Here is a 7,018-nt window from a genome sequence, read left to right as displayed (position 1 = left end):
GAAACCCTCAATAACATTCTACTGCTGGGGGAAACCCTCACTACTGGGGGAACCCTCAATAACATTCTACTGCTGGGGAAAACCCTCAATAACATTCTACTGCTGGGGGAAACCCTCACTGCTGGGAAAACCCTCAATAACATTCTACTGCAGGAGGAAACCCTCAATAACATTCTACTGCTGGGGGAAACCCTCAATAACATTCTACTGCTGGGGGAAACCCTCAATAACATTCTACTGCTGGGGGAAACCCTCAATAACATTCTACTGCTGGGAGAAACCCTCAATAACATTTTACTTCTGGGGGAAACCCTCAATAACATTCTACTGCTGGGGGAAACCCTCGCTAACATTCTACTGCTGGGGAAAACCCTCAATAACATTCTACTGCTGGGGGAAACCTCAATAACATTTTACTGCTGGGGGAAACCCTCAATAACATTCTACTGCTGGAGGAAACCCTCAATAACATTATATTGCTGGGGGAGACCCTCAATAACATTCTACTGCTGGGGGAGACCCTCAACAACATTCTACTGCTGGGGGAAACCCTCAATAACATTCTACTGCTGGGGGAAACCCTCACTAACATTCTACTGCTGGGGGAAACCCTCAATAACATTCTATTGATGGGGGAGACCCTCAATAACATTCTACTGCTGGGGGAGACCCTCAACAACATTCTACTGCTGGGGGAAACCCTCAATAACATTTTACTGCTGGGGAAAACCCTCAATAACATTCTACTGCTGGAGGAAACCCTCAATAACATTCTATTGCTGGGGGAGACCCTCAATAACATTCTACTGCTGGGGGAGACCCTCAACAACATTCTACTGCTGGGGGAAACCCTCAATAACATTTTACTGCTGGGGAAAACCCTCAATAACATTCTACTGCTGGGGGAAACCTCAATAACATTTTACTGCTGGGGGAGACCCTCAATAACATTCTACTGCTGGGGAACACCCTCAATAGCATTCTACTGCTGGGGGAGACCCTCAATAACATTCTACTGTTGGGGGAAACCCTCAATAACATTCTACTGCTGGGGAAAACCCTCAATAACATTCTACTGCTGGGGGAAACCCTCAATAATATTCTACTGCTGGAGGAAACCCTCAATAACATTCTATTGCTGGAGGAAACCCTCAATAACATTCTACTGCTGGGGGAAACCCTCAATAACATTCTACTGCTGGGGGAAACCCTCAATAACATTCTACTGCTGGGGGAAACCCTCACTAACATTCTACTGCTGGGGGAAACCCTCACTAACATTCTACTGCTGGGGGAAACACTACATTTTTTAAATGTATTTTACCTTTTATTTAACTAGTCAGTTAAGAACAAATTCTTATTTACAATGACACCCTAGGAACAGTCTTGTTCAGGGGCAGAACGACAGAATTTAACCTTGTCGGCTCGGGGATTCGATCTTGCAACCTTTCGGTTACTGGCCCAACGCTCTAACCACCAGGATACCTGCTGTCCACTGTCTATAGACACCATCCTATATAACTACTGTCTATACAAAGCATCCTATACAACTACTGTCTATAGACACCATCCTATATAACTACTGTCTATACACACCATCCTATATAACTACTGTCTATACACACCATCCTATATAACTACTGTCTATACACACCATCCTATATAACTACTGTCTATACACACCATCCTATATAACTACTGTCTATACACACCATCCTATATAACTACTGTCTATACACACCATCCTATATAACTACTGTGTGTGTGTGTGTGTGTGTGTGTGTGTGTGTGTGTGTGTGTGTGTGTGTGTGTGTGTGTGTGTGTGTGTGTGTGTGTGTGTGTGTGTGTGTGTGTGTGTGTGTGTGTGTGTGTCTCGGTACCTGCTCCTATCACCCTCTCGATGCGTATTCTAGAAGGATCTATCTCCTTGGTGAACTCGTGGACAGCCTGCGTTGGGTCTTCATATGTGTCAGGATCCACATACGTCTTGATACCAGGGAAAGGAAGCACGTTCTGAAGTGAGCCCTCCTCTTATCGTCTGACTGCATCTTAGCCTTGATGAACACCTGACACCTGGACCAGGAGAGAGACACACAGCGGACGATGTCAGCTTCCTGTCTGACTACATTACAGACACATGTCAGGTAGAGGTTCCTGTCTGACTACATTACAGACACATGTCAGGTAGAGGTTCCTGTCTGACTACATTACAGACACATGTCAGGTAGAGGTTCCTGTCTGACTACATTACAGACACATGTCAGGTAGAGGTTCCTGTCTGACTACATTACAGACACATGTCAGGTAGAGGTTCCTGTCTGGCTACATTACAGACACATGTCAGGTAGAGGTTCCTGTCTGGCTACATGTCAGGTAGAGGTTCCTGTCTGGCTACATTACAGACACACGTCAGGTTGAGGTTCCTGTCTGACTACATGTCAGGTAGAGGTTCCTGTCTGGCTACATTACAGACACATGTCAGGTAGAGGTTCCTGTCTGACTACATTACAGACACATGTCAGGTAGAGGTTCCTGTCTGGCTACATTACAGACACATGTCAGGTAGAGGTTCCTGTCTGGCTACATGTCAGGTAGAGGTTCCTGTCTGACTACATTACAGACACATGTCAGGTAGAGGTTCCTGTCTGACCACATGTCAGGTAGAGGTTCCTGTCTGGCTACATGTCAGGTAGAGGTTCCTGTCCGGCTACATGTCAGGTAGAGGTTCCTGTCCGGCTACATGTCAGGTAGAGGTTCCTGTCTGACTACATGTCAGGTAGAGGTTCCTGTCTGGCTACATGTCAGGTAGAGGTTCCTGTCTGACCACATGTCAGGTAGAGGTTCCTGTCTGACCACATGTCAGGTAGAGGTTCCTGTCTGACCACATGTCAGGTAGAGGTTCCTGTCTGGCTACATGTCAGGTAGAGGTTCCTGTCTGACCACATGTCAGGTAGAGGTTCCTGTCTGACCACATGTCAGGTAGAGGTTCCTGTCTGGCTACATGTCAGGTAGAGGTTCCTGTCTGACCACATGTCAGGTAGAGGTTCCTGTCTGACCACATGTCAGGTAGAGGTTCCTGTCCGGCTACATGTCAGGTAGAGGTTCCTGTCCGGCTACATGTCAGGTAGAGGTTCCTGTCTGACCACATGTCAGGTAGAGGTTCCTGTCTGGCTACATGTCAGGTAGAGGTTCCTGTCCGGCTACATGTCAGGTAGAGGTTCCTGTCCGGCTACATGTCAGGTAGAGGTTCCTGTCTGGCTACATGTCAGGTAGAGGTTCCTGTCTGGCTACATGTCAGGTAGAGGTTCCTGTCTGACTACATGTCAGGTAGAGGTTCCTGTCTGACCACATGTCAGGTAGAGGTTCCTGTCTGACCACATGTCAGGTAGAGGTTCCTGTCTGGCTACATGTCAGGTAGAGGTTCCTGTCTGGCTACATTACAGACACGTGTCAGATCTCGCCTGGATAGATTAACTGATCTGATGCCTGACTGCACAGTTGATGATGTGGCATTCAACCATTGGTTGATGCAATGCAATGACTGAACATCTAGTCGGGCAGGAAGTGGACCAGGATGCAGGGAGTACAGTGGAGTTGTCCACCACAGCATACGGGCTGAAATCAAAAGTAGTGCAATATTGCTGTCCCATTTGGGACTCATCCTATGTCGTAGCCCAGTCCCAATCTGAGCCTCCTGTCAGTGTCCCATTTGGGACTCATCCTATGTCGTAGCCCAGTCCCAATCTGAGCCTCCTGTCAGTGTCCCATTTGGGACTCATCCTATGTCGTAGCCCAGTCCCAATGTGAACCTCCAGTCAGTGTCCCATTTGGGACTCATCCTATGTCGTAGCCCAGTCCCAATCTGAACCTCCTGTCAGTGTCCCATTTGGGACTCATCCTCTGTCGTAGCCCAGTCCCAATCTGAACCTCCAGTCAGTGTCCCATTTGGGACTCATCCTCTGTCGTAGCCCAGTCCCAATGTGAACCTCCAGTCAGTGTTCATTTGGGACTCATCCTCTGTCGTAGCCCAGTCCCAATCTGAACCTCCAGTCAGTGTCCCATTTGGGACTCATCCTCTGTCGTAGCCCAGTCCCAATCTGAACCTCCAGTCAGTGTCCCATTTGGGACTCATCCTCTGTCGTAGCCCAGTCCCAATCTGAGCCTCCTGTCAGTGTCCCATTTGGGACTCATCCTCTGTCGTAGCCCAGTCCCAATCTGAGCCTCCTGTCAGTGTCCCATTTGGGACTCATCCTCTGTCGTAGCCCAGTCCCAATCTGAACCTCCAGTCAGTGTCCCATTTGGGACTCATCCTCTGTCGTAGCCCAGTCCCAATCTGAACCTCCAGTCAGTGTCCCATTTGGGACTCATCCTATGTCGTAGCCCAGTCCCAATCTGAACCTCCGTTCAGAGTTCATACACTCTCTGTCAGTCAGTAGAAGCTGCAGACAGACAGGGGATTAACCAATGAGAGGACACAACCAGACAGCCAGCAGCCAGCAGCTGGATTGCATGCAAGGTAATTAGGCATAAAAGTGTCCCAGCCAATGGGAACATGAGAAGGACAGCTTGGCGGATGTGGGGGGGGTCCATTAAAACCTGCTTGGTTGAACCGATTTGAACTGAATCACACAGGAATAATGAGATAAGAGGGGGAGAGAAAGAGAGAGAGAATAGAAAGGGGAGAGAGGGAGGGGGAGGGAGGGAGAGAGAGGGAGAGAGAGAGGGGGAGAGGGAGAGGAGGGTGGGGGAGAGAGGGGAGGAGAGGGAAGAGAGGAGAGGAGAGAGAGGGGGAGGAAGTGGGAGAGGGAGGGAAAGGGAGAGAAAGAGGAATGGTTGAAGAGAGAGGGGAGAGAAGAGAGATGGCGAGGGAGAGGGAGAGAGTGAGTCCTGGGGCTCTGTTCACATACACAAACACACCCCACAGATCCCCAGGACAGCAGCACAATTAGAGCCAACCAAATCACGAGAAAACAAAAAGATAATTACTTGACAAATTGCAAAGAATTAACAAAAAAACAGAGCAAACTAGAATGCTATCTGGCCCTACACAGAGAGTACACAGCGGCAGAATACCTGACCACTGTGACTGACCCAAAATTAAGGAAAGCTTTGACTATGTACAGACTCAGTGAGCATAGCCTTGCTATTGAGAAAGGCCGCCGTAGGCAGACATGGCTCTCAAGGGAAGACAGGCTATGTGCTCACTGCCCACAAAATGAGGTGGAAACTGAGCTGCACTTCCTAACCTCCTGCCAAATGTATGACCATATTAGAGACACATATTTCCCCCAGATCACACAGATACACAAAAAATTCGAAAACAAATCCATTTTTGATAAACTCCCATATCTACTGGGTGAAATACCACAGTGTTCCATCACAGCAGCAATATTTGTGACCTGTTGCCACGAGAAAAGGGCAACCAGTGAAGAACACACAGCATTGTAAATACAACCCATATTTATGCTTATTTATTTTATCTTGTGTCCTTTACCATTTGTACATTGTAATATGACATTTGAAAAGTCTTTATTCTTTTGGAACTTCTGTGAGTGTAATGTTTACTGTTCATTTTTTATTGTTTATTTCAATTTTGTATATTATCTATTTCACTTGCTTTGGCAATGTTAATAACATATGTTTCCCTCCTTATGCCAATAAATCTCCCCAAAGTTATGGCCTCTATGGGTAGGGGGCAAAACTGTTATAATATAATAAAATCTGAGGAAAATGAGAAGTGTGCCCAAAGTAAACTGCATGTTACTCAGGCCCAGAAGCTAGACACTGATTTGCATATAATTTGTAGATTTGAGATAGAAAACACTCTAAAGTTTCCAAAACTGTTAAAATAATATAATAAAATAATAAAACCTGAGGAAAATGAGACCATCCAGGAAGTGGGATTTCTTTGATGTGGGGTATTTTCATTTGGAGCTCACACTGAGCCACTTCAAATGTGAAGCTATTGAAAACTATGACTTCAGCCACACTGAGACACACTGAGATACACCTCCCAGATTGCAGTTCCTATTTTGAATTGAATGCCTGTACCGTGTCTAATGGGTTAGGACCCAGATTGCAGTTCCTATGGCTTCCACTAGATGTCAACAGTCTCTAGACATGGTTTAAGGCTCGTTTTCTGAAAAATGAAGAAGAATGAGACCCTTTTTGTCAGTGGACTGAGGAAGAATGCAGAGCTGGTTTGCCCTTTGTTGTTTCCCTTCTATTGAATACGCTGTTGTCCGGTTGAAATATTATTGATTATCTAGATAGTTGACAACCTGAGGATTAATTCAAAACATCGTTTGACATGTTTCGACGAGCTTTACCGGTACTATTAGGATGTATTTGTCTGCATGTTTTGACCGCCTTGGAGTCAGTGGATTACTGAACAAAACGCGCAAACAAAACAAGAGTTTTTGGGATATAAAGTGGGACTTTATCGAACAAAACAAACATTTATTGTGTAGCTGGGACTCTTGTGAGTGCAACCATATGAAGATCTTCAAAGGTAAGTGAATAATGTTATCGCTATTTCTGACTTTTGTAATTCCTTTACTTGGTTGAAAAATGTTTGCTTTTGTACGCGGGGCGCTGTCCTCAGATAATCACATGGTGTGCTTTCGCCGTAAAGCCTTTTGAAATCTGACAAAGCGTCTGGATTAAAGAGAAGTTAATCTTTACACCGATGTATAACACTTGTATTTTTTTATGAATGTTTATTATGACTATTTCTGTATTTTAAATTTGGCGCTCGGATGTTGTCGAGGTCGCTAGCAGAACGCCTGCACCAGAAAGGTTACAGCCCCTTGAATTGTTGTCAAGGCAACCTAAGGGCACATTGAATTGAGAGAGAGGGGGGCATAAGTATTACTTCAGAAGTATGTTGTCAAGGCAACCTAAGGGCACATTGAATTGAGAGAGAGGGGGGCATAAGTATTACTTCAGAAGTATGTTGTGCACTACTAAGGAGTGGGGATGTAAAGTAGTGTACTACTAAGGAGTGGGGATGTAAAGT

The 7,018-nt window shown here is 45.9% G+C and overlaps 1 pseudogene; it reads right to left on the bottom strand.

Annotated features, from left to right (window-relative positions):
- Positions 1-1,880: 1,880 nt before the first annotated feature.
- The window catches only part of LOC127924518 (ephrin type-A receptor 6-like), an 84,969-nt pseudogene continuing 79,831 nt past the window's right edge, over positions 1,881-7,018 (bottom strand).

This window comes from Oncorhynchus keta, unplaced genomic scaffold (assembly GCF_023373465.1).
Source record: "Oncorhynchus keta strain PuntledgeMale-10-30-2019 unplaced genomic scaffold, Oket_V2 Un_contig_4184_pilon_pilon, whole genome shotgun sequence".
In the NCBI taxonomy this organism is placed as follows: Eukaryota; Metazoa; Chordata; class Actinopteri; order Salmoniformes; family Salmonidae; genus Oncorhynchus; species Oncorhynchus keta.
Note: the sequence above shows the minus strand (reverse complement) of the source record. Positions and strands in the feature narration are given on the sequence as shown.